General features: G+C 41.9%; 1 protein-coding gene and 1 long non-coding RNA gene across 4 annotated transcripts in view; both read right to left on the reverse strand.

The window, feature by feature from the left end:
• The window catches only part of ephb1 (EPH receptor B1), a 176,354-nt gene that overhangs the window by 134,248 nt on the left and 16,824 nt on the right, over nucleotides 1-25,282 (reverse strand). The gene's annotated exons all lie outside the window — the stretch shown is intronic.
• On the reverse strand, nucleotides 1,520-20,771 carry LOC116698989 (uncharacterized). Its single transcript, XR_004334337.1, has 4 exons — nucleotides 20,695-20,771; nucleotides 8,111-8,115; nucleotides 7,119-7,128; nucleotides 1,520-1,529 (listed from the first exon to the last, which is right to left on the reverse strand). It is a non-coding gene; the product is annotated as an uncharacterized LOC116698989 (long non-coding RNA).

Consider the following 25,282-nt stretch of genomic DNA (forward strand, 5'->3'; position numbering starts at 1 on the left):
AAAAAAAAAAAAAAAAGTGTGAAAGAATAAGAGCGAACACGTAATATGTTGAAATTAAGTCAATGCATACAGTCTAATCTGCTGTGGAATTAATGTTCATTAGTGCTGCCTCCCCTGCCCCACGTTCCACAGTAGCCTGACAATTTCCAAAGCTTTAGCAACAATTTTTCTATGGTGTTGAATTCAAAATGCTTCCACATACCCCCCTTCAGACGTTATGGTGCCATAATTACCTATTCAATATGACTCGTTAATTTTCTCCATATTGAGTGAGTAAATGGAAATTAACCCACTAATATTATATTTATATATATATATAATTACTGTAGTACAACTAGCAGGAGACAAGTACGTTTAGATACACTACCTTATTTAATCATTAAATAAATAAATAGTTTGTAAACTTACCTCAATTATAACTTGTCTCCTGCTAGTTGTACTACAGTACTTACATAAAAAGGTAAGTTATTTATTAAATATTTTAGTTGTATCCGTTTTTCCGCAGGCAAGTGTTATTTAAATAAATTCCTGGTGTACTTACAAAACTTTCCAATCCATCACTTTATGAGTACATAACCTATTTGTACTACCTTAGAAGTTGGCTATCATTTCAGTCATTATTAGCGGGGTAATTTACGAGATACACACTTGGTTCCATTAGCGCCAGCACTAAGCTAACCAGCTGATAACGCTAACTCAAACAATATTCAGTTTCCGTTTTCCGATTCAGTTCCGTTAGGAAGGAAACTAACTCTGTATATCTATCTGCTGTATGTGTTTGCCAAAATACTCCAGCATGATTGAAAAACAAAACACAATGTACCTATAGTCATAAGCTCTCATAAGCTCAGTACATACAGCAGTTGCATAAATAAGATAAAGCACACAATACTGTGTGCGACCGTGGCAAGAACAACGATTTCACCCACTATTATAAAAGGCAATTTTCCAAATGTTTGCCAGCATACACAGTACATTTCAAAAAAATGCTTTTACTCAGGCTTAAGTGTATGCTGAGAAAATATCACTACCATTTCATGAAGTGTTTGTTATCTGCGGTTGTGCGGTTATTAATGTAGATGGGTGCTGGAATGACTCCCAGAGAGTTTTCATACACTACTTCTCTTTTCTCCTCCCTAGGGGTGCTGTTAGCATGTGTGTCCCCTGACAGCTCGCTCCACATAATGAGGCTGACAGGCCAAAACAAACACAGGTACAGAACATAGGTAGATAAAAAAAAAAGAAAAGAAAGTAGAGCCAGAGGAGATGAAGGAACGAGGCGGGCAACTCGCTATCTTTGCCGAGACCTATGGCTACTGCTGTGGTAGATGTGGCTGTCTGGGGTAAAGTATGAGTCATAACACTGTTTTTTTCCCATGCCTTTTGCACCCCCATTCCGTTTTATTTTTATCTCTTCATCGCTTTTTTCTGCTCTGCTGTACACAGATGCAGTTGGCCATGGCCACTGAAAAGGCATAGAGTGAATATTGACGGTGAGATAACGCACTGTGCTATCTCCTCTTTCTTTACTCCCCCTTTTATTCTGTCTATTGCCTCTCTCTCGCTCCTCTTTCTCTCCCCCCCAGGTGTGCTGGTGACTGGGGATAAATGATGAACAGAGCCACAGTGTCTGCTGTCTCTAATGGGGACGTTATGCAGGAGGATGGGAGAAGAGCTCACACCAGGCTCGTAAATCACAAACTCCTGTGGAGAAACTCACTGCAAGGCCTCACTGCTCCACTAACCCTGCAATAGATGCACACATATAAATGAAGAAGAAAAAAAAGAAGCCACACATACACACACACACACACACACATATGCAAACACCCATTGAGAACTTGCATACACAGACAGTAAATATAGATAAACGCACACACTCAAATGCACATCTGCACTTGTGCTGATACTGCACAGCCCATTTACCTGACCTCCAGCGGGTAATCAACATTTGCCATGTAACTACTGGGCCACAATTCACTTACATCTGTCCGGTGACAGCACCTCTGCCAACAGGACAGTGTGCTACACCAGAGCTTGTGTCAATGTGATTGAAGTTTGACAGAGCAGTTAAAGCATTATTAGTGCTCCCTGTCACAGCCCAGCACACACAGAGGCCTGCTGGTGCCACAGGTGAGGTAAACACAGGCCCCATTTAGCATATTACCCATCAGTCAACACGACAGGCAAAGGAGATAAAGAAATGCACACCCACTGTGGGTGGGAAAACAAGCACTCCAGCCTGGCCCGTCTCACAAGGAGCACTATATGAAGGTTTTATTGTGTGTCAAGGAAACCAACACACACATACCCACAGACCCACATGCACACCCACACGCACAAAATATTACTATGCACACACACAGGTTGATGACAGACTAGGCATTATCCAAAGTGAAATATCTCCAGGAGATGCCTCACATAGCTAATTGACTGTGATGAGCCGGCGCCAAGACACCGTGGTGCTTTCTTTTTTTCTTTTCTTATTTATCCCTCAATTTCCGCTTTATCTGCACAAAGATAATCTGGAAGAAATCCACAAAAATGGGTATTTCGTCTGTGTGGTTTATAAGCCACAAATCCTTGAAAAGATCCCCAACTGCTGAGGCATGGCTTATTGCTACTACAAATATACTAATCTGAAAAATCCAAAGGCGAGGAATTTGATTTGTTATCTACCTCAATCTAACTAACACTTCCAACAACATGCTCCATTTGACAGCTGCGATGATGGAAATGAAAGAAAAGGCCAAGTCTCACTTTCAAGACCATGTAGGGAGGGGGAAAAATTGCCAATTAAGGTAAAAGTAATGTTCATGGGAGATAGAACAAACCAACACTGGTGAGCTTTTAACAGTTAGTGTGTGGCCAAAAGGCAGGGGTTCATGATGTGGCAACAGGGGCTTAGCCAACAGTGCTGTTTGGACTAGAAACAGACAGCTGGCACAGTGGTAGGGAGACCCGTTTAAATGCTCTCTCCTCAGGAGGCCATAAACCAAGTTGACCTTCGCAGACTCAGTCAAATGTAGACATAACTATATACAAACACACACTAACAGGGGTATTCTGAAGTCACTGGCAGGCTGCAGGAGCCTTTGGGTTACACTGTGCTCTTCATCGTGTCGCAATGGCAGACGAGAGGGATGTAAAAACAATAGAGGTAGGTTAAAAAAAAAAAACAATAGAGTGAGACAGGCTGACAGAGCGATTGATACCGTGGACAAAAGGGAGACAGCACGCATACGCTCACTGCAATGTTTACAATGTCTGCTGGTATTTGTCTTACATCTTTGAAATGGCAAGAAGCAACCTTTATCCAGCGTGATTCCTCCCTGAAGATAATGGATTGTGAACACAAAACCTCCTCCTCAAACCGTGTCATCTGCCCCTTCCTCACTTCCTATCATCAACAAAGTCACACACAGAAGCACAGACACAGCACAGACACACACACACACACACACACACACACACACACACACCTCTGTCAACACTCCCTGAGGCAGTAGTGTTAATTTCTCCCAGCCTATTCTCAGTCACACATGGCCGTGGAGGCAGTCGCCAGCGGAGCCTCACTGCTAGATTAACCTTTGCTCTCGCCACAGATCTGTTTTTCAGAGGGACCGGCAGTCGGACAGGGGCCATTTCTGGTAGATAGTAACTCATTGTCAGAACACTGTCAGCGCTAGGGCCCTGAATTAGTGGCTTTTGAAGAGAGGGGAACTGTTGACGTGGGCAGGGTGCCAGACAAGAGGAAAAGCAGACCTACTTCCACACAGAGCACTTAACCTGACCTCTCCCCTCAGGATGTGGGGAAAGGGTGGAGGAGTGCTGTGTGTGTGTGTGTCGCTGTGTGTGCACACGTGTATACATGCGTGGCGGTGAGAGTTAAAGAGTTTTCTCTGTGCTTGAGCAAGTGCATATTTTGGCTGCTGATATATCATATTGCAAGAGAAAGAAAACCAATTCTGGCACTTTCGTGCAATTCCTCTCAATTTCTCATGTGGTGCACAATGTGATCCTATTCCCCCTATTCCCCCCTGTGGTCTGTGTTACATTTACCAGAGAGAAAGGTCACATGTCATAGTAAATGTAATGAGCATGTTCTGAAGAAATACAACCACTGGCGCTCGAGTTGCACAGTTAAAACGGTAGCAAGTACTTCAAAATTGTGAAAACCTCAGGTAAAAACACTGAGCTTTTATTAACCCATTTCAAATTGCAGAATTGCATGTGAAACCAATGGCTTTAGTTAGGAACTGTGGTTCAACTGATAGATTGGCCCACATGTACAGCAGCAGAATTATGCAGTGAGTAAAACCATAAAGAATCAATTGCCTGTGTAGTATTTGTTTGGCTGTAAAAATCAATACTAAATGCCTTTCACCATTATCAATGGAATACGCTTACAACACTCGCTGACTGGTCTACATTATTACTTACAGCATTTACTTAAGTGTTGTCAAGTCAAGTGTAGTTGTTGCAGTAATGGAGAAATAAATTGCTTAGACTTTCAAACACGTCTTTCAACTTAATAGACTAGAACAGACATCACAGAGCAGACATAGGGAGCGAGAAGGGTGAAAATGTGCGATAAAAAGACAACACGATGGAGCTGCTGAACTGCTTTGCTGGGATTTTGAGAAGATATTGGCCTTTTAACCAAGCTGCTGCACCAAAGGCACAATGGACAACCCATTTCCTTCAAGTGAAAAATGGTCAGGGGCCTGTGAACATTCGAGTTCCACCTGCCTCAGCCCGACCCTGCCAAAACCCAGTTTAAATGGCTTATAATACGGTGGAGGGAGGAGGAGGATGAAGGGGTGGAGGGGTGGAGGGATGGAGCAGGAGCAGCCTCCGGCAGCTTTGTACCTCATTGTGTGGTTTGAAAAACACGGAGCGGCAAGATAGCGCCATACAAAAGCGGAACAGGCAAAAGGCCATTGGAGAGTTCCTTTCAACAGCCCCATGTTTTGCTCGCCCCACCACCCCCTACACCCACCCCCATGTCACCCAGGTGAGTCTTCCTTGCTCTGCTGCTAACTGAGAAAAGCCATTCCTGCCAGTTAGGTTCCCAGGTGGGTAATGTACTCTCTACAGCACTTTATTCTCAACTAAGAGCAGACAGGGGCTGCAAAGTCATGGATCTGAACTGCTCAACAACAGGCCCAGGCCAGAAATTGAGACGGCAGGATGGGTTGGGCTGGCAGAGAAAAGGCTAAGCCCGAAAAAGCGTTTTGTGTTTTAATGAAGCGCTGATGAATGGGTCTCAGACCCCGGCAGCTATAACTCAAAGCCCAGGCAGAGACACACGCCTGGCAGGGCTTAGAGTTTCACACTGCTGGTTCACGGCGAGGCCACAGTACCCTCACACTTCTTATCCATGGACTAGATGGACGTGTCGCATATTGTCTAAAGTCTGGTTTGCAAAGCAACACAAAAAGGCTTTAGTTTTGGTTGTTCAGGAAATATTTGTAGTTCTCAGGACAGGCCACTGTGTGCGTACGAGCAGATATGTTCAAGAGTGGGTGGGGGGGTATATTGTATGTGCATGTGAAACGCAGTCATGCAGTCAAAAAGCATATTAAATGTTCAGATTGATATGTCAAACCCAGTGGACAGGACCATATAAAACCCTGGGCCACGTCTAACCAAGACCTCAAGCCTGATCCACATTACAAAGAATATAGGAAAGTCAAAGCATATTATGTTTATTATGCTTCTTGAGTTACGACATCTTTCATAGTCTTTCCAATAAAAACCTCACAATATTGCTCTTAGTCTAATACAGCCACATATGATGTATTTTCCATTTTCCCTATGAGCATGACAATGTAACTGTAGAGGAAATGCTCTTGAGATTCCAACAATGAAATATTTGTTATTGAATATCCAAACTAAAGATGTGTGAAATTGCGGCAAAGTTGATGCCAAGATATGGATATCAGGATTAAATTCATCACTGGGTGGTGGCCTTGTCGAATGCGTCATATAAAACCTATAAACTCATTAGCTCAAAAAGGTATTGTCATGAAGTAAAAACATAAAACAGACAAACTGCCTCTCTGCTTTAGCCTGCTTTTATTTTTAATGGATTAAGAAAGGCAAGGCAAGGCAAATTTATTTATACAGCACATTTCAGCACAGGGCAGCTCAAAGTGCTTTACATAACACATTAAACATAAAAAGGGTACTGTTCCAGTTTTTTGTTTGAATTACTGTACACTTAAACAAAATGTCACACTCAAGAATTTGATTGTCGCCCTGCTGTCGACAGGCATTCTGCATTATTGGCCATTGGTTTGATGAAACAATTTTACAGCCTACAATCATAGTATTTCCACGCATAAGGCTTAACTATGCTCATCTGCCTCACTGCCCCCTTGATATCAACTTTGCACCATGCAGATTAAGCAGCAGTTGTCAGTGGCTCACGATATAGGCAGTCAGGGAGCTTTCCAGAAAGAAGTGGCATGAATTGATCTCAACAGCAATTGGCACAAAAATCTCACTCTAGCTCCCAGGGCTCAGAGTATCAAAAAGAGGCCAGAGCTTCCATGTGCACAAAGGACTAAAAAAAATCAGGAAGTAGAAGTGGCAAACTAAGAAGTCATGGAGTATGTTTTTATTCTGTTATGTAACATGTTTTACTTGCAAAATGAAATGAACAAGTGGGAAGGCACCAGAGACTGCTAGCAAGCAAAACAAGTTTGCCACTTGGCTGAATTACTTATAAGAAAATATAAAATATTGGCAAGCACAAAACAAGACAGTTGTACATATTTCATGATTCATATGCCTGAGTCAGTGGTGATGAAAAAAAAGAAGCAAGAAGGGTGACAAAATCCTATATAAACCCATGAGGTGAAGTACTGTGAACCAATAAAATGCTTTAAGTTTCCAAGATCAGCAGTAATAATTTATATAATATTTACTGTTGTTCTGCACAGCTTTTTTTTCCTGCTATTGTTTGTCAGTGAATTTGACAGACAAGTCTATTTTTCTGCACAGCTTTTTGGCTTTTTTCAAGGGTGGATAATAACTAGATATAACTAATACATCCAAAACTGTAGTTAGTGCATATGCATGAGCACACACACAGTTACTCATGCACTCACTTGCATGAAACTTTCCACTTTTAATCATAAGCTACCATATGTCTCCTTTCTGTAGATCCCCTGCGGCCTCGCTTCCAGCCAGGCAGCAGAGCTTTCAGGGAGTCCACCTGTGATGGTTCCAAATCCAGCAACGCAACTCGGCTGTTGCGCTATAAAAAAATAAATAAATAAAACCTCTCTACTTGGTTTCACAGTGGCCTAAAGCCAGTGCTGAGAGTCAAGCTTGGCTCAGAAAAGACACAGAGGACAGGCTCACAAAAACTGAAACTCTTCCACGCTGCACTCTGACTTTCCTTCTCTTTTCTTTTTGCCCATCGCAGCCTCGCAGACAGACACATTCCTCTGTCTTAAGGACAGAGCAGACTGGACGGCAGAAGGATGGTAGATCACACCACGGCGATCAGGGATTCCAACCAAAACCTTGGACGCCTTTACCGCGCCGCACCTGCGCCAGCAGCAATGCACATCTGCCTTGCATCTGCTCATTACAGGTGATTAGCGAGATGATATGGTGGATCCTCCACCTTCTAAATGCTACCCTGCAGTAAAAGTACCTGTGTCTCTCGACATTATAAACAGCACTTACCTAAGACATACCATTTAGAAATAAAAGGGTGTTCTGAAGACAAAATATGTTTAAAAAAAAAAAAAAAACATGTCCCCCATCTTTCTTTTTAAGCTTTAGAACAATAAAAGGCATACATATCTGCTTTTTCTTTATGCCTGGCCTTGATATCCAAACTCCTGGGTGGGCTTAAAAATAACCTGTCAGACATTACGCCTACATCACAGCAAAGATGACCCAACAGGCAAACAAACACACGCACGCACGACCCAATAATCAGCCTACATACCTCGTCAAAATGTATAAGGATCCAAACGTTATCTTTTATGGTGGAATGTGTCTATATACACACAGCTTGTGAAAGAAAGTGGCATTTTAAATCCACATGATTTTGTTCCCTCCTATTTTTTTCTTCCTCTTAAGTGACATGAGCTCAGCCACAAGGGGGGGGGACTGCAAAGCATCCATCTTTTGGATTGTTTGGTTAAAGTGACAGGGACGAGAGAGACAAAGCGAGTATAGCAAATATCCACAGTCAAATGTCAAGTTCGACACAATTAAATTGATTCGGGACAAAAGTGTGGACTATGGAGACAACGCAAACTCTATCAGTTTTGCTACAGACAAAGAGAATAAACTCTATTAACGTAACCATTTACAACAACAAAATAAAGCGCAGAGCTGAGATACGAGCTCATAGGACTCCGAACTGAGAGCCACTGACAACCAATGACGGGTAATTTGCAAATAATATCGGTAATTGAAGCAATTAACTTTGTTTTGTTGTGGAAAGGAAACCATTTAGATACTCACGCATGTAAGAACACACACACACACACACACACACACACACACACACACGCACACACGCACAAACAAGCTCTCTCAGACACAAACACAAACATACATTCACCAGGGTGCAGGATGATGAGGGTGCAGCTACAGCTTACTGTGTGTGATTTATTAATACTTTCAGCGCAGGTCTGATAGAATACAATGCTGAAATGCTAAAATGAGCATCATTCAATATAACTACTGACAGTTTTTCAATTCAATTCAATTTTATTTATAGTATCAAATCATAACAAGCGTTATCTCAAGACACTTTACAGATAGAGTAGGTCTAGTGCACGCTCTATAATTTACAAAGCCCCAACTATTCTAGTGATTCCCCCAAGAGCAAGCATTTAGTGCGACAGTGGCGAGGAAAAACTCCCTTTTAGGAAGAAACCTCGGGCAGACCCAGGCTCTTGGTAGGTGGTGTCTGACGGTGCCGGGTGGGGGTGTGATGCACAGTGGCAATAACAGTCACAATAAAGATAATGGAACCATGACTATAAATGGTAGTTCATGTCATAGCAGGGCGTTGCAGGGCGTTATAGGGTGTAGCGTGGCACAGCAGTGCACAGCTGGACGTAGCAGGACACAGACAAGAGGCCACTAATTATTCAGATTAAAAATTAACAAATTGTGTTATAAGACATTCTTAATTAGAAAAGTGTTGTATCTTTAATTTCCACATAATGACAGATGGTGGTCCTCTCACTTCTTTGTCGCCACATTTTTTTTTTCTTTTGTGTTATTTTTGTGTCTGCTATTCTTTAGTCTACCCACAGACAGATGAGGCCTTGGACACAAAGCAGGCAAAAAGCATCCACCCCTCTATTTTCCACAATGGCTGCTCAGATAACTAGCTCAGCAGTCTTTCATGCAGTGATGCAAATCTCCCAGTCTTCAGGGTGAATTTTTCAACACACCTGCTGAGATGAGAATGTCTTCTATCAAAACAATGCCCCGCCAGACAGTTTTGAATGACTTGTGCTGTGAGACTGGGACAAGTAGTTCTTTAAAAGAGTTAAGTTATGCATATGTTTGTCATGGAGGAGTAGCTAGCTTTCCAAAAATAGCTGGCAGTGACAGCACCATTTCATGCTGCTGTTTTCATGTTGTCATTTCAAAAGTGAGCAGCATAGAAAAGAGGGAGAAGTGTAGAAAGAAGATGGGTGGTCCATAGCACAATGACATACAAATGCCAAAAAACAAAGAAGAGAAGGTAATAAAGCAAAAGAAAAGAGGAAAAACCATAGATAGATAGATAGATAGATAGATAGATAGATAGATAGATAGATAGATAGATGGACAGTGGCAGCATACACACAAATTATCACTCTGCACTTGCTTATTATAATTACCTTAATAATAATAATCATCCTCTAATGATGCAAAACCTTGCTTTTATCTCACCGTGAGGGAGATCCCCTCTCGTGGGCGTTGAGTAGAAATTCTCATTGCAGGATACATCTCTAGATGTGAGCAGCGTGTAGTGCTACATTACAGAGACAAGGGCAATTTTGACTTAAGAGTCTAGGGTCAAAAATGCTGTTTGCGTAACGTTCAAAGAAAGAAAATCAGGTACAGAACATGTAGCAACTGAAGGCAGGTAACCCAGCAGACCAAGACCCTGAACACAATGGGTTAAAATGAGGATTACACAATACATTGTCTAGATAGCTTGTTTAACCCTTGTGTGGTGTTCATATTTTTGTTCACAGCCAAGTACCCGGGTCTGGTGGACCCACCACATTATTAGGTATTGATTTAAAAATCAATAAGGCCATACCACTTTATGTAAAAACACTTAACAGATGTTTACTCTAGCTCAATTACCAATGATATATCCATCATCATTTATGGTTCATATTTGCCATTGACACCTGTAAGATCACATGTATGATCAGATGATCATTTTAGTTTTTTTTGTGAGAAAACAAGAAAATTCAATTATAAAAAAGGTTAACTTTTGTTTTTTTTACCATCATTGGTGCTTATTTCTTAGAACTTGATCAGCACAACAGAGTTTCATAGCACCTACATTTAAATACAGCACCTCATATGTAATAGTTAGTAGGGGGGTGTACCGTGTGAAGTCATTAAAAATGAGTTATTTTTTATTGTTCTTTACAGAAAATGAGCCAAGGCCAATAAGTTAGTTAGAAGAAATAATAAATAGCATCATTTTTATTTCAGCACAGACCCGAACAAAACACAAGGGTTAAATTGCATGTTACTGCCATTTCACACTGAATACCTTTAATTCAATTTCTATTATATTTTATGACGGTATTTTGCCCATTTCTTGAGATATCCAAATCGTGAGCAGACTGCTGAGAGACATTGTCTTTAAAGTTTTGGAAGTTAAAGAAGGTAGAGGGCAGCACCTAATCTGCTGATCAATAAGAGGATTTAACTTCATACAAAAGACAGCTCATCTGCATTCACCGCTGCAGCCGGGCAGCAGCCTGCAGAGGTTCCGGAATACTATCTCTCTTTTCCTGTGTTCTTTTCCCGCGCTGCCTTTTCTTCATGTTCACCTTTCGTCTGTTAATCCCCGTCTTTCATGCCAACAGGAATGGGCGGATTAGAGCTGGGAAACTATTCACACAGCACACAGACCTCTCACACTCTGACTATATATCCCTTCTCCAATCCACGCTCCCTTCAGCAATTGTCTGCATGTAGTTGTGTGTGTGTGTGTGTGTGTGTGTGTGTGTGTGTGTGTGTGTGTGAGTGCATTGTATGCTAACGACTATGGGTCTTCCATGTAGGTGTGGGATGCGTGCGGGTGGTACAGTGCTTTACAACATAGTCCATCACTATTTCCCTTTTAACCCCGTTTAAATAAGCTTCTTCTGAAGAAATACACACACTCACGCACACACACACCCCACACGCATATGCACGCACGCACACACGCTACATTTTACACAGGCATTTTGTTTGCCTTTTTCTCCCTTTCTCACACACACACACACACACCACACACACACACACACACACACACACACACACACACACACACACACACACCACACACAAACACACACACACACACACACACACACAGCTGAGTCTTTTTAGCAACTTTGGAGGATAAACACACCTGTTTAGAGCAGACCTGTCTGTCTTAGGCACAGTCCAAATAGAGTTAGATTTTAATCCTTTTTCACTCCCCTGTCATTCATGAGCTTCCTTCATCTGTGGGTAAAGTTAAACCAGCCAACCACGAACACACACACACACACACACACACACACACACACAAACACACACAAACATACACTATACACTCAAGCTGCCATTTCAGTTGAGCTGAGCCTTTGCGGGATTGAAATAGCAAAGCAAGCAGTCTTTCACAGATGACCGGCAAAGACTGGCAGCATCTAATAAAATGGTATAAGACGTCCAATCTGTCCAATCCATTTAGGGCTGATGCCTCTGCGTTCCTTCTCATTGCAAATGGTTTGGTTACGGATTCATTTTCAGACCTTTTGCAGAGGCAAGAACTGCACAAGGGGAGGGTGACCCTCTCTCTTTCCGGTCACATGCTTGATCAACCACAGAACACACAGAAAAACGTATTTATTCTGGGGTTGGAGTGGGTGCTATTTCCATCATCCATTAGTAGTTGTATTAACACTCCACCTATCATTTTGAGACCTCAAAGCTTTCAGTGGTCTAGTGAATGATGGGTGCTCTTAAGGCACTTAAATCTGCAGACCTTGACACAAACAAAACACAAGTGCACATGTCCATACACACAAAGGTTATTCAGTCTTCAGTGTGTCAGTCACACAGCAATAAAAAAAAGATGAGCAAGGATTTTAAAGACTCTTAAAAAGTAGTGCTGTCAGTTAAACGCGTCATTAACGGCGTTAATGCAAACCCATTTTAACAAAGTCCATTTTTTTTATCGTGAGATTCACGTTCTTTTTGGCCTAGCAAACTTTGTAGTTTTTTGACACATGCTGTTACAACAACTAATACCGTTAGAAAAACTACAACACCACATCCGATCTAGCTAAACGGGAAACAAAACACAGGCACGCCAAACACACTTGTTTGGGATTAAAAGAGTAGTAACGTTACGTTTTGAGTGGATGGCGAGCGCGAGACGTCGAAATGGACGCCAATAAGATTCTGGATGGAAAGTTTACTTTTTAAAAGTTGCCAAATTTTCCATTGACAAGACCAAATTGATCTGTGTGTTTTGTCGTTGTGAACTGAGCTACCATCGCAACACGTCTAATCTGAAATACCACTTGATGGCCAAGCACACAGCTGATCAAAGTATTATTTTCACCGTTTTATTGATGGACAGTGTTAAATTGTGTGAGAGATTATTTGCTTCAAGTGTTAATGTTAGTGTGAAATTGAACACTACAGTAGGCTATATGCCAGTGTTGTTTTCAATAAAAAAAACATTTCCACAAAGCAAGCCGATCCACTTTTCCATGTTGATAAGAGCATTAAAATGAGAAAAATGTATGGGACAAAAAGAAATCAAGTGACATTTAGAATAGATAAAAATGTGCAATTGTTGATAAAATATATCTTATCAAAGCACAAGGTATTTAGGTGTAAAGAGCAATATGGTCACCATTACAAAACTGGCACATTTGTGGAACAAGTAACAAAAGGAGGACTACGCTACCCATGCCATGGAGAGCAAGAGAGTATGTACATTTCCATTCCAACCCCAGACCGCACTTGGTTATTTCTGTTAATTACACAGCTCAGTGAACTCATCTGGTGCAGCCTTAGATGGTTGCCTATCAGTGATCTATAGTATGTGTGCTGCGGATCATCATTGAGAAAAAAAAAAAAAAAAGCTCATACTACACAGACCCAAATAATGGTTTTGCATTATGTGTCAAGCCAATGCAAGACGGAGCAACATTTAATTAACATTTCTAATTGTGCCTTAAAGGCTGCCTCGAATTAGTGGCGGCTTCATCCGCGGCTGATTACGTTGGGATGATGAGGTTAATGGTGCTGGATATTTGGCTGTTTGGCAAACAGTGAGCACGAGGATGCTGTGGAATCTGCGTTGCCCCTGGAAACCCCACATTCAGATGCAAATTAATAAAGGCTGTGTTTAAGTGTGTGTTTATTCAGATTACAATCTGTGTGACCTTGTGTGTGTGACAATGCCAAATGTTTTATGAGGCTTGACTTTAATCATTGAATGCAGGCTACTTATTGCTTTTAGGGCTGGGTATTGCCAATGATTTCCCAAATCAATTCCATTCCAATTCACAAGGTCCCAATGCAATTCTATATATATTAGTTTAGGGCAATTTAAGTATGAATACCCAATTGATATTGGTACCAGTTTTGCTTGGATATAAAAGAGATTCTCAGAAAACTTAAAGTGAATTGTACAAGCAAGCAGCAACCCTCAAATGTTTTTTTTATTAATGCACCAGGTTAATGTTACATTAAGAATTGACCCCCAAAAAGCAGTTTTTACTTATACATCCATGGTAAAAAGGCATTTACTCAAAGATCGGTTTCTGGATTTTATGAATCCATATTAGATCACTCGATCAAAAATCCATTTTATTTGGATAATCAGTTATTTTAACTCAGCCCTCCCTGCTTTCCTTCAAGGATTCAGAGCTTCTGTCCACAACACTTCATAGCATTCAGCGCACGAGTATGTACTGGAGTTGTGCTGTCCATATTTAAAAACACCACTTCTACGAGACTGCCAGATTGAGGCATATTGCAAATCCCAGGCCAGTTAGTTGCTCTGTGTGGATGGCCTGTTATATAAAAACTAACGCAAAGTTGTTGAGCCACTCAACTGGAGCAAATTCAGGCAAAGCCTTCCACGTAGCGAATCATGGGTTGTGCACCAGTCAAAAGCAAACACACACACTTGGAAAGGCGCATTTCAGCCCCCCACACTCAGCCCATATTATTCTGCCTCACTGAGGTCACTTGACTCTCAGCCGGTTTAACTGTAAGTCACCCCCCTCCCTACTTCTGTCTACACTCCTGTCCTGACTTTCCCTTCCTAAGTTGCTCCTTACTTCTCTCCTTGCCTCTTCAATTCCAGCTTTTCCCCCCATTTCAGAATAAACACTGGTCATCCAGAAACAAATGAGGGACATAAATGGGCCCTTGGTTTATTGTTAACCCACAGTCTGCAGCATAGAAAAGCATTCATTAGGACACAGCACCGAGCAGCCGTTTACAATGGTCGTCCAGAGGAGAAGATGGAATTGGTACAGCAAATATAACAGCTCTAGGACGACAAAGACAAACCTGCTAACACAGAAAGAGTCAGAGACGCACCTAGAGATCTGAAAGCCATTAACTCTGGTGCTGGCTAGGAGGAATGGGGTCTGTGATGGCCTATTTCTCTAGGCTCTATAGCCCATCGGGGGCTCTCACCCAAGATGTTGTGTGAGTTATTTGGCCTCAAAATCCTTTTTTTTTTTTTTTTTAAATCAAGTGTATGCATATGTGAGCCCAGTTGTACAAGCCTGCTCCATCTATATTCCATCACCAAAAAGGCCTTTGAGTGCAGTTGTCTTGGAGATGGGACACAGGTGCTTCAATGGCTCCCTAGACACTTGTGATGTCATCATCGAACAGGAAGAGGAAGAACTACTTAATCTTGGCCGCAACATTGTTATGACTCAAAACAACAACTTCAGCAAATTTCTGGGTCACCAATCCATGTCATGCAATTTAGTCGGATTCACAATAGTCCATTCACTAAGCACAGTACGCCAGCTGGTAGGGTATAGCATCCGCATTCAGCCAAAGACTTCATAATGAGACCGAGAGCTGTAACTTTTCTTTGATGATGCTGTCCAGTCATGTGAACAAAAAGGCAACTCTTGATTGTCCACGTTTGGGCTAAACGTTGATGCTAGTGGACGGGGAGGACAGGCCTTGGATCTGTGGCGAATGATTTGAGTTCATTGAAACAGGCTATTCAATAAAAAAATCCAATTACAAAAGAAATGGTGCAGGAATGAGAACAAATGTAAAGGAATTTCTATTATTTATGTAATTCGTTCTCTTGTGACGTACCCCTCTCACCGCACGTACACCAACACAACTGAAGAGTAGGAGGAACAGGAAACATGGGGTTAATGTCCGCCTGTCCTCCAACTTTGAGGGAGGAAATGAACGGCTGTGTCCACCAATCGCTAGAACGAGGTTGCTGCTGCAGCAACCCTAATTAATTTTCCTGTGTGTGCGCGCGTGTGTGTGAGAGAGAGAGCAAAAGAAAGACTGTGAATGAAAATAATATAATTAGTGAATATATGTGAATGAAATACTGTCTGTGTCCAAATGTAAATATTCCCCCGCAGGTTTATGGATAACGTGTTTTTCCGCTGAAAGCAGCAGGTTCCAACCCGACACGTACTCCATTCGTTGGGAGACAATGTAAAACATGTGGGCTTGGCAAACCAGAGACCTATAGATCAGACAGCCAGCGCCGGCCAGATGGCCCTGGCCAAGCAGCCCTCCTCTCTGTCAACCTAATACTAATTAGTGTGTTTACATTGGGCCGCTTGTGTCTGTGTGCAAGTTTAAGAGTTTCCTAAATGAGCAGAGAGATGAGTGAGGCGCTGGTGGAAACTGCAGCGCTTAACTGCTTTTTTTCTCAACCCTCATAATATGATAAATGTGCAAAATGTGGCACAGGCGTAGCTTGGCAAACAAGTGAATTTATTTTGAAGGTTTTAGGCAATCTAAAGGGTTACTCTCTTGACTTGAAAGTCAACTTCCAAGAGTTATTTTAACTTATTGCTATGGCACCATCAATCAATAAGTTATAGAACTACAGTTGTGCTCATAGGTTTAAGTTGACTTAACCCTTCACCATACTTAGAGATTGGCATGGGATATTTTCCATAAAATCATCTCTCAATGCAAATAAGTCCAGCTATTAGTCTAACTGAAATAAAACCATGCCAATCTCTATGTATGGTGAAGGGTATGTGATGATATGGGGCTATTTTAGTTCCAACGGCCAAGGGAACTTTATCAGGATGCATAGTATCCTGGATCCATGAAATAACTGCCCTTTAAAAATAAAAACCTGCCTGTCTCTATGGGAATTTAACATAGGGGTGTGTATACTTAAGCCCCTCTATTTTAAGGAAGAACCTTTATTTATTTACAATACATTATTCATTCACAAAGAAAATTGGTGTTCTTAAAGGTTGGATTTTACCTCATTTTTAAATTAAGGCATTAAGATAAATTTCAAAAACATGATTTTTTTATTCCTCTTTTTAGTCAACTTTAGCATGGACATGTAAACTTATGAGCACCACTGTACATTCAAAGTTTCTTTTGTCTACGTTACATCCTGGGTTGTGCTTCACCACTTTGTCTCTGCTTGTACATAATGAACAGGTTGATGCAGCTTTAGAAAGTAACCAAACCTAACTGTGTCTATCTGAGGAAAATCCTTTATTTATACACTCACGAACAAGAGGTCTGTAAAGATGTGCCGAAGAACACACCCTACCAGTCCCACATCTACCCTGCTACTTTCATAATAGCTATTGAATGAGAACGTCATTACCCCATCTCTTCTCTGCTAAATCGCTGCCCTCACATTTCTCCATGGGTGACCAGTTCTTTTTCTTCTATCAATCTCAACTTCTGCCACCACTAATTTCTTACCCTTCTATTTTACATCAAGATGGTCTGGATCTCTCTTGGTTTTTCAATTACTTAAAACCTCCTTTTCTTACCTCCCTTTCTTCTTCCCTACACCGCGTCACACTATTTTACTCTTCTGTGTTGCTGTATGAGTTTGGAACCACAGCAGTGTGATGGCTGACAGCAGGGGAGTGTGTTGAGGGTTCACGAAATGTTTAACATGCAGTCAGAACCGGCCCAGACGGGCGCCCAGCCAACAAGCTTGTTTTATTTGCAATTATGGCTTCCTCTTAACAAAATAGGCTGTTGATGTCTGTGTCTGTGTGTGAAGGAAATTTATATACGTCAAACATGAGCAGCCATAACTTGTGACTCGAGATACTTTAACCTGCTCATCATAGATCTTTTATTATGTGTTTGGGTGTGTGTGTGTGTGTGTGTGTGTGTGTGTGTGTGTGTGTGTGTGTGTGTGTGTGTGTGTGTGTGTGTGTGTGTGTGTGTGTGTGTGAGTGTGTGTGTCTCTGTGAGTGAGTGTTTTTTGATACTGTGCAACCCCTTACAATACATCTTCTGTAGCGGCTGGATGACTGGACAGGCCCCTTCTAGATGGTGGGGTGGCATAAATCAGAGTTGATTTGGCTCCCTGCCACAGATGTGACAGCTCACCCTGTCCAATGAGGATCCAACAAATAGCATTCCAAGTCACTCACATCACACTCCATAGATCTTCCAGACGGCTACAGTATCCTACTGACTTTTGAAGACAGACTCCCCCAGACTTCTGGTAGTGCCCCCCAACACGTCCCTCCTATGGATTTGCTGCGATACAATGTCATCTCTCTTCCTTTGCCCCTTCAAATAGGCCTGTCAGAGTATTTCCAATGGATCAAAAGCCCAGATGGCTACAGTCAGCGGGAGTGAGAGGGAAAGCCTCCAGTACAAAGACTGGAATGGAATCAGATGACACGGAATACACTGGGTTCAAAATCTCATTGTGGTGCAAGAACACAGGAATTGATTTGCCTCCATTCATGTCCAGCAAAAATAAATGTAGCAAGATAAGGGGAGGAAAAAAAAATGAAAAACAGGGTGAGACACTGAGAATCCCTTTTTTCCCCCTCAAACCATACCTGCTGTTCTCATGTCGCAGTTGTTTTTGAGAGAGAGGCAGAGCGCTGCTCCCATTTCTGTGTGATTGTCTGTGTTTCCTGCCATGTCTGCTTGCTGTGTGTAATTGCTCCAGTGACCATGACAGAGGAGCAACTGTACAAAGTGTGCAAAGACAAAGCGGTGTGTGTTCACCCTGCTGTTCTCCTCCTGCCTCTGCAGTAGGACAAGCAGATTGATGCTACAGCAGCGAGCACCATTTCGCTAGCATGCCAGGTCACTAGCTGCACACTGGTGCCTCGGGAAAAAGGGAAAGAAGAACATTGTCGCCCCCATTTTGTCTACGTCCTCGTCTGCCTCTTCCTCTTCATCTGACCACAGGCTGTTCCTTCTCCTCAAGTTAACAACTTTCACACTGTGCCACCCGTCATCGTCAACGTTTGACGGCCTGCGGAAACACCGTTTCCTCCAGTGTCCAACTCCTGCTTGTTGAGATAGAACTCAGGTTGGTTCTGCCGCTGACGTCAACAGGATACAGTACACTGGAGACGGAGTCACTGTAGACAGTTATTAGCATCATTGATGTCGCCACTGCCACAGCCATTTGATTTAGAGACATCTCATTTTCTAAAGCAACTTTGTTGTCAGAGGATCTATTGAACATCAAAAGACTCAAACACTGTGATATGAGAAACTCGTATGAACTAACACACACACACACACACACACACACACACACACACACACACACAAGGGACAGCGCAGAACATCTGTGATCAGCATTAGTCAGATGGATCTGCTTGAATTAGCATGAAAATCCAACTAGAAGACAGCGATGAAGGCGAGATTATTTTGGCACAGAGGGAAAGAGGAGACCGATGAGGGAGACAGAAAAAGGCCAACCGAGATAGGGTTGTAACCAAGCAGTTTTATATTTTCACTGTTAATGCTACACTGGCTCAGATTTGTGATTTACTTACGAGGTCAAGGCAACGTTTCTGAGAACATGAAAATAGTTTGAGCAGCTGCCTAAGTGAGAGGGATATTAGAGAGAGGGGAAGAGAGAAGGGATGGAGCTCAGAATAAATGGGAAGGGGAGGAAAAATGAGAGAGGCAGACAGGGGAACTCATTAACTTCTCTTTAATAAAGCTCAAGTCACATGGGGACCCTTTCATTCCTTCATCTATCTAGTCACACACACACACGCACACACACACAAAAAGGCACACAATACACTCTAGTGCCACATTGATCACCTCCAGATAACCACACAGATAGTGATCATACCTAAGTCTGTGAAATCATTTAACTCACGTTACAAATCACTAACATAGAACTAACATTGAACTAAGTGTTAGACTCTAAAGTTACTGCAGATCACACAGTGCTGACAGTAACCTCTCTACTACTTTATTCTGTGACTAAATTACTGGAGTGCTGACAGAGAAGACGCTGAATGTAAATATTGTGTAGGCTCAATCACATAAAGAAACCAAGTATCTTAATGCAACAGCACACACGCGTTGAGGAAATCTGCAAATATGAAGGAGAAGCGAAGCCATATCCAATTTCTCTTTATTTGCAAGCCATCTTCAAAGACTATGAAAGGGAAAAACATTTCCATGATAAGCATTGAAACTGGCGCTGGGCCCAGTTCCAGATTCCCTTTTGTCGTTATCGCTTGTTGGATAAGTTTGCGCTGACTTGGAGGCAAAGGAGCAGAACTAGGATGGTTGGATATTATACAAAAGGAAAGCAGGGATTGGAGCATTCAAGCTTCTTCTATATATGTAGATCCAGTCCTTCCCTAGGGGCCAGACAGAAAGGCTAATTTAAGAAGCGTGGGCCCTGTCAGCTGCTATTAGCATGCCCGCTCACAGACACACAGAAACACACAAGTGGGCACATTTATCCCAAAACACACATAGCGCGCACATGCAGTCGCACACTCGCTACACAAAGCTAATTCCAGAAATGTGGGCAACTGTCAGAAGTCATCATCTGCGAGTACAAAGCCAACAAACATGTTACACAACTTGGCGCTCTAATGGGTGGAGGCAGGGAGATAGAGAGAGTCAGACAGACAGAAAGAGAGAGAGGAAGAACTATTGATTCAAGCCTGAATCACAAAATAAAACAGAAAATATATTGCAAGTTTCTTCTAAGCATGGACCCCATCAGTTGGGGCAGTAAGGCTGCAACTAATGATTACATTCATGGTCGATTCATCTGTTGATTCTTTTCTTGATTAACTGATTGGTTGTTTATAAAATGTCAGAAAATGGTGAAATATGACAGTCAAAGCCCAATACGACGTCCTCAAATGTCTTGTTTTGTGACCACAACTCAACGATATTCAGTTTACTGTCATAGAGAAGTGTAGAAACTAAAAAAATATTCACATTTAAGAAGCTGGAATTTTTTACTCAAACCAATTAATCAATTCTCAAAATAGTTGACCATTAACTTTAATAGTTGACAACTGATCGATTAATGGTTGCAGCTCTACCGGGCAGTGTGTGAAGCAGAGGTTTTTTTGCCGTGTGAAGGTGTAGGTTCCCCAGGACTAGGAGACAGAAAAAAAGAGAGCTCCCACACACTATGTAATAAAAGCAATTGTGCAAGTTCATTGCAAGTCACACTGTGCAAGATGAGACTAATTAAAATCATGGTTGGGATCTGTGTCAGACTGCTCATATACTATATAAGTATAATACTTATATAATAAGTATTTGTTGGGCATGTTGTGCTTTTATTTACGAGTCCACAGTAGAAAGATGACAATGATGAAAATGAGGGGAGAGACAGAGATGTGGAATAACACACAACAAGGGTTCCCAGCTGGACCCTCTGCCACCAAGTCAAACCACAATATTAATTTTGATAATTTTAGAGCCATGTCAGATTGTGGGATGAATGACTTGTAACGCTACAATGTGAGTTGTTTTTTTTGGGGGGGGGGGTTTAAGCGTTGTTTAATGTCAGTTGGTAGCAGCAGTCGTATTGCAAGAATACGGTTCTCCATTTCTGAGAGTGTCTGAACTCTAGCTGTCTTTGGCCGCCGGTCATCAAGACTTCAACTGAGCTAGAAACTTTGTTTTGAAATAAAGACTTTGAGAGATTTCACAACATTTCTCTACTGCTTATAAAATGTTGTTTAGTTGTGTAGGATAGTTAATGATTGAACAGTGTAAGGGGCCTTTGGTCAGGGACATTGCCAACTTCTTCTTTCAATGGTGTACGTCTAAGCTAGGTCAGTCAGAAAACACAAGTCCTGATCGAGACACACACACACACACACACACACACACACACACACACACACACACACACACACACACACACACACACACACACACACACACACACACACACACCACACACACACACACAAAACCGTAACCCTACATGAAATCAAGAAAATTCACCATTTTTTTCTTTACAGTTCTCAGTCTCATATGAAATGATCCCATTCAGGTGCCCTGTGATCAGGAGGGATTTCAAAACAGTCTCCACGGGTGGCTGCGGCCTAGCCCATCAGAGACACAGATTCCCCATCTGCCTGAACGGTCTGTCGACCATTTTGTATACCATCAGTCCTTCACTATGGAGATCAAAGATACTTTTAAACTGCAATCAAATAATTCTAACAAACACGATACACTGGCTGCCATCTATGGAATCCTAATGTCAGCAGTCGTGCAATACTGTTTCTCTGTAATTGCGTGCAGGAATTAATTTTCCCAAGATACTATATGACATTCCTCAAGCAGATTTCCATCTCATTGTGTGCACGGTCGCTCATTCATGCCTATGATACAACTTAGGGGTTTGGCACTGAAACACATTAGCATTTTAGAATACATTAGCATACCCGAAGGGAACTGCGGTAACATTGATTACAAGTAACCGCATGCATTTAGATGCTGCTCTCCCTCTGGTCACACACAATATGCCATCACTAAACTATGCCCCCCCCACCACACACACACACACACACACACACACACACACACACACACACACACACACACACACACCTTGTCTTGGTGAAGCAGTCCCACTCCCTGCTGCGAAGCAGGTGCTGTGATATGATTCTCCCTTCATCCATGCATGCTGACACACATGCATGCACATAGACACACACAAATACAAGTACACACACAAACACACACACACACACACACACGCATGTCTTCAAAGAAAGAGCTGTGAAGCGGAGGTGACAGGTCTCTGGTTCCATGCCATCCTCAGCAAATGTACTACTAATTGACATTCCCCCACTGTTAGAGAGCAGCGTGCCTCCAACATGGGGTCCATATGGACCCCAAGATGGAGTCATCTCCTGCCTAGTAAAGGATCATGGGAAGAGAGAACAATCGAGCAGTGCTCATTATTATGCTATAGCTAAGACACGCCCGTACACAATACATAGGGAACATATAAAAGCTGTTGTATTTTTTTATATGTGCTCCTTTGTGTCTCGTATTTGCACAGGCACATGGAGAAGGTGGTGTTATTTTAGTACGTCAGCTGATTAGAAAGATGAGATATTTGAGTGTGACACCTCTAATGATCTCTTCATCTGATTGACGGGCTAGGCAAGGTTTCAATTCACACATCTCGACAACACCGAATGTGGTGCACATTCAGCATAGCGGGTCAGCACAAAAAACAAACAACACAACACACAAAAAAAACACCAAAACACCCCACTGCCCACTGAAGTTGGGAAAAAAACATTTGCTTCCATAAAAAAAAAAAAAAAAAAAAAAAAAACCCCCCGTGCTTCCGAAAATTCCTATTTGTTGGCCCACCTGGAAAAAAAAGGGGGACTGGCCTACTCTTTGGGTTTTTGTAAGGGCTTGGTGGAATTTTCCCCAATTTTTCTCATGTTTTTTAAAATTGAACAAAATTTAGTGTAGAAATACTAATTTTGAAAAGGGGGCCCTGAATTTGGGTTCCCGATCATGTTGGCAGAAGTGGGGTCAAAAGAAGCATGGGTTCCGTATTTCCACACGATTCTCGTCAGGCGCGCTTTTTTTGGGCAAAGAACCCGGGAAGGTTCATCAAAAGGGGTCCTCTTTCCCGTAACTCCAGCCACTTTCGGGGGGGGGGGGGCGGGAAAATATAGGGTTTTTTTTAATTTAAAAAATGTTGTTAAAACTCAAACCAAAATTGGGAGTTTAAAGTCTTGGGGCCCCTACGTAAAGGGGGAAAAAGGGACCGGGGGTTTCTTTTTGCGGCGTTTTTAAACACCCTGTTTCCCTTTGAATTAGCTAGCATTTTTGAGCGGGGGGTTAAACCCCTTTTACTTTGGGGGTGGGGGGGGGGGGGTCTGTTTCTTTAGTAAGGGGGTTGGGCCCAATGAGTTCAGTTTTCAATTTTGTGTAAACTGCACCCTGCCGTAGGTTAGTGACATTTGGCCATTTAGCAAAAACCTTTAGCTAAAGTTGCCCCCGCGACATTTAAATTAGCGCGCCCCCCCCCCACACACCCCCACACACCCACCACCACAAAACAAAACACACACCACCAAAACCCAAAAACCCTGAAGGGGGCCATGAGCAACGGGGGGAGGAAAAAAAAAAAAACCCCCTACGGGCGGGCCCGTCAAAACAGTGGTAGTAGGGGAAAAAACACGTATTTGGGGGCCTCCCAAAAAATTTAGTAGACACAGCACCCTTTTTTTGGGGCACAACGGGTGGCTTTGCACGGTAAGCCCCCTGTTTGAAATTGAACTTTTGTCTCTGTTCCAAATAGGAAAGGGAATAAATTTAAAATTTTTATTTATAAATTTTTTTAATGGTTTTGGGAAAATTTACCCCCTTTAAAATTTGGGGAAAAGGAAAATGAAAACTAATTGATTTTATTGAATATGTTTTGTAAGACATTTATTTTTCCCGTTTTTGTAGATGACAGACCAAAATCAATTCGCATATCCCCCTGGAAGCCTTTATGGATTTGGGCCAAAAATTTTTTGGGGAAGACCCCGGGCTTGTATTTTGCTCTTAATTTTTAAAAAATATACATTTTTAATTTTAAATTGGGGGCCGTTGAACCAGTTTTCCCCCAACTTTTAATCCTTCTTTTTTTCCCCTTTTACCTTTAAAAGGTTTGGAAGTTTTTTCCAGTGCAACAGGGGAAATTTGGGAAGCAAGCCGGCCCCCAGGGTTTTTTCAATGGTCCCCTATTCCCAAAAAAACATTGAGTCAACATAGACATTTAGGAATAAAAAATCGAATTCCATTTGCCGCTGCCCATGCCCCTTTAAAAACCGTCGCCCTGAAATGTTAATTTTATTTGTGGGTGTCATTTATTAAAACTATTTTCATTTAGTCAAGAAATTCATTTAGGTTTCCATTTTTTCCTTTTTTGGGATTTTGTTGGGGTAGGAATTTTTGGAATCACGTTTTAAAGCAATTTAAGAAAAAAGAGGGTTTTAACCCGGATGTTTTCCCCTTGATTGCAAATTTCAAAAAAAACAGCCCCTTTTTTAAAACAAGGGGTAATTTAAAAAAAGTTCCCCCGATAGGTTTTGTTATAGGCAATAGATGTTTTAAAAGTAATTTCCCCGCTTTATTAGGGTGTTTTTAAAAATTCCCCCGCCGGGCCCCAAAGATTTAAACCCTGCCCAGGGGGGCCCCGGGTATGGCAGGAAAGGGGAGTTTATGTTTAAAATTTTTTCTAAAAAACTGTGGGGGGTGCCTTTTGTAAAAATTTTTTCATGTTTCAGGATAAAGGGAGTTAAAGAGCCTCACCAACCCTGCCTCTCAATCAAAGTGTTAACAAAGCGCCGGGGGGAAAGGGGGAAAAAACGCACCCTTTTAAGGGAATCCCAACGGCTTGGTGCGGGGTACACGGTGAGATTTTAAAAAAAATTTCAAAAAAAGTCCCAAATTTTTTTTCCTATTTCCCCCCTTTTTAAAATTAAAAACAGGGGTTTTTTCCCAACCCCCTGAACATTGTCTCTTACATTTGGGGTTTTTGGGAGTTGAAAAAAAATTTAAAATT

Source organism: Etheostoma spectabile, chromosome 12 (assembly GCF_008692095.1).
Source record: "Etheostoma spectabile isolate EspeVRDwgs_2016 chromosome 12, UIUC_Espe_1.0, whole genome shotgun sequence".
Lineage (NCBI taxonomy): Eukaryota > Metazoa > Chordata > Actinopteri > Perciformes > Percidae > Etheostoma > Etheostoma spectabile.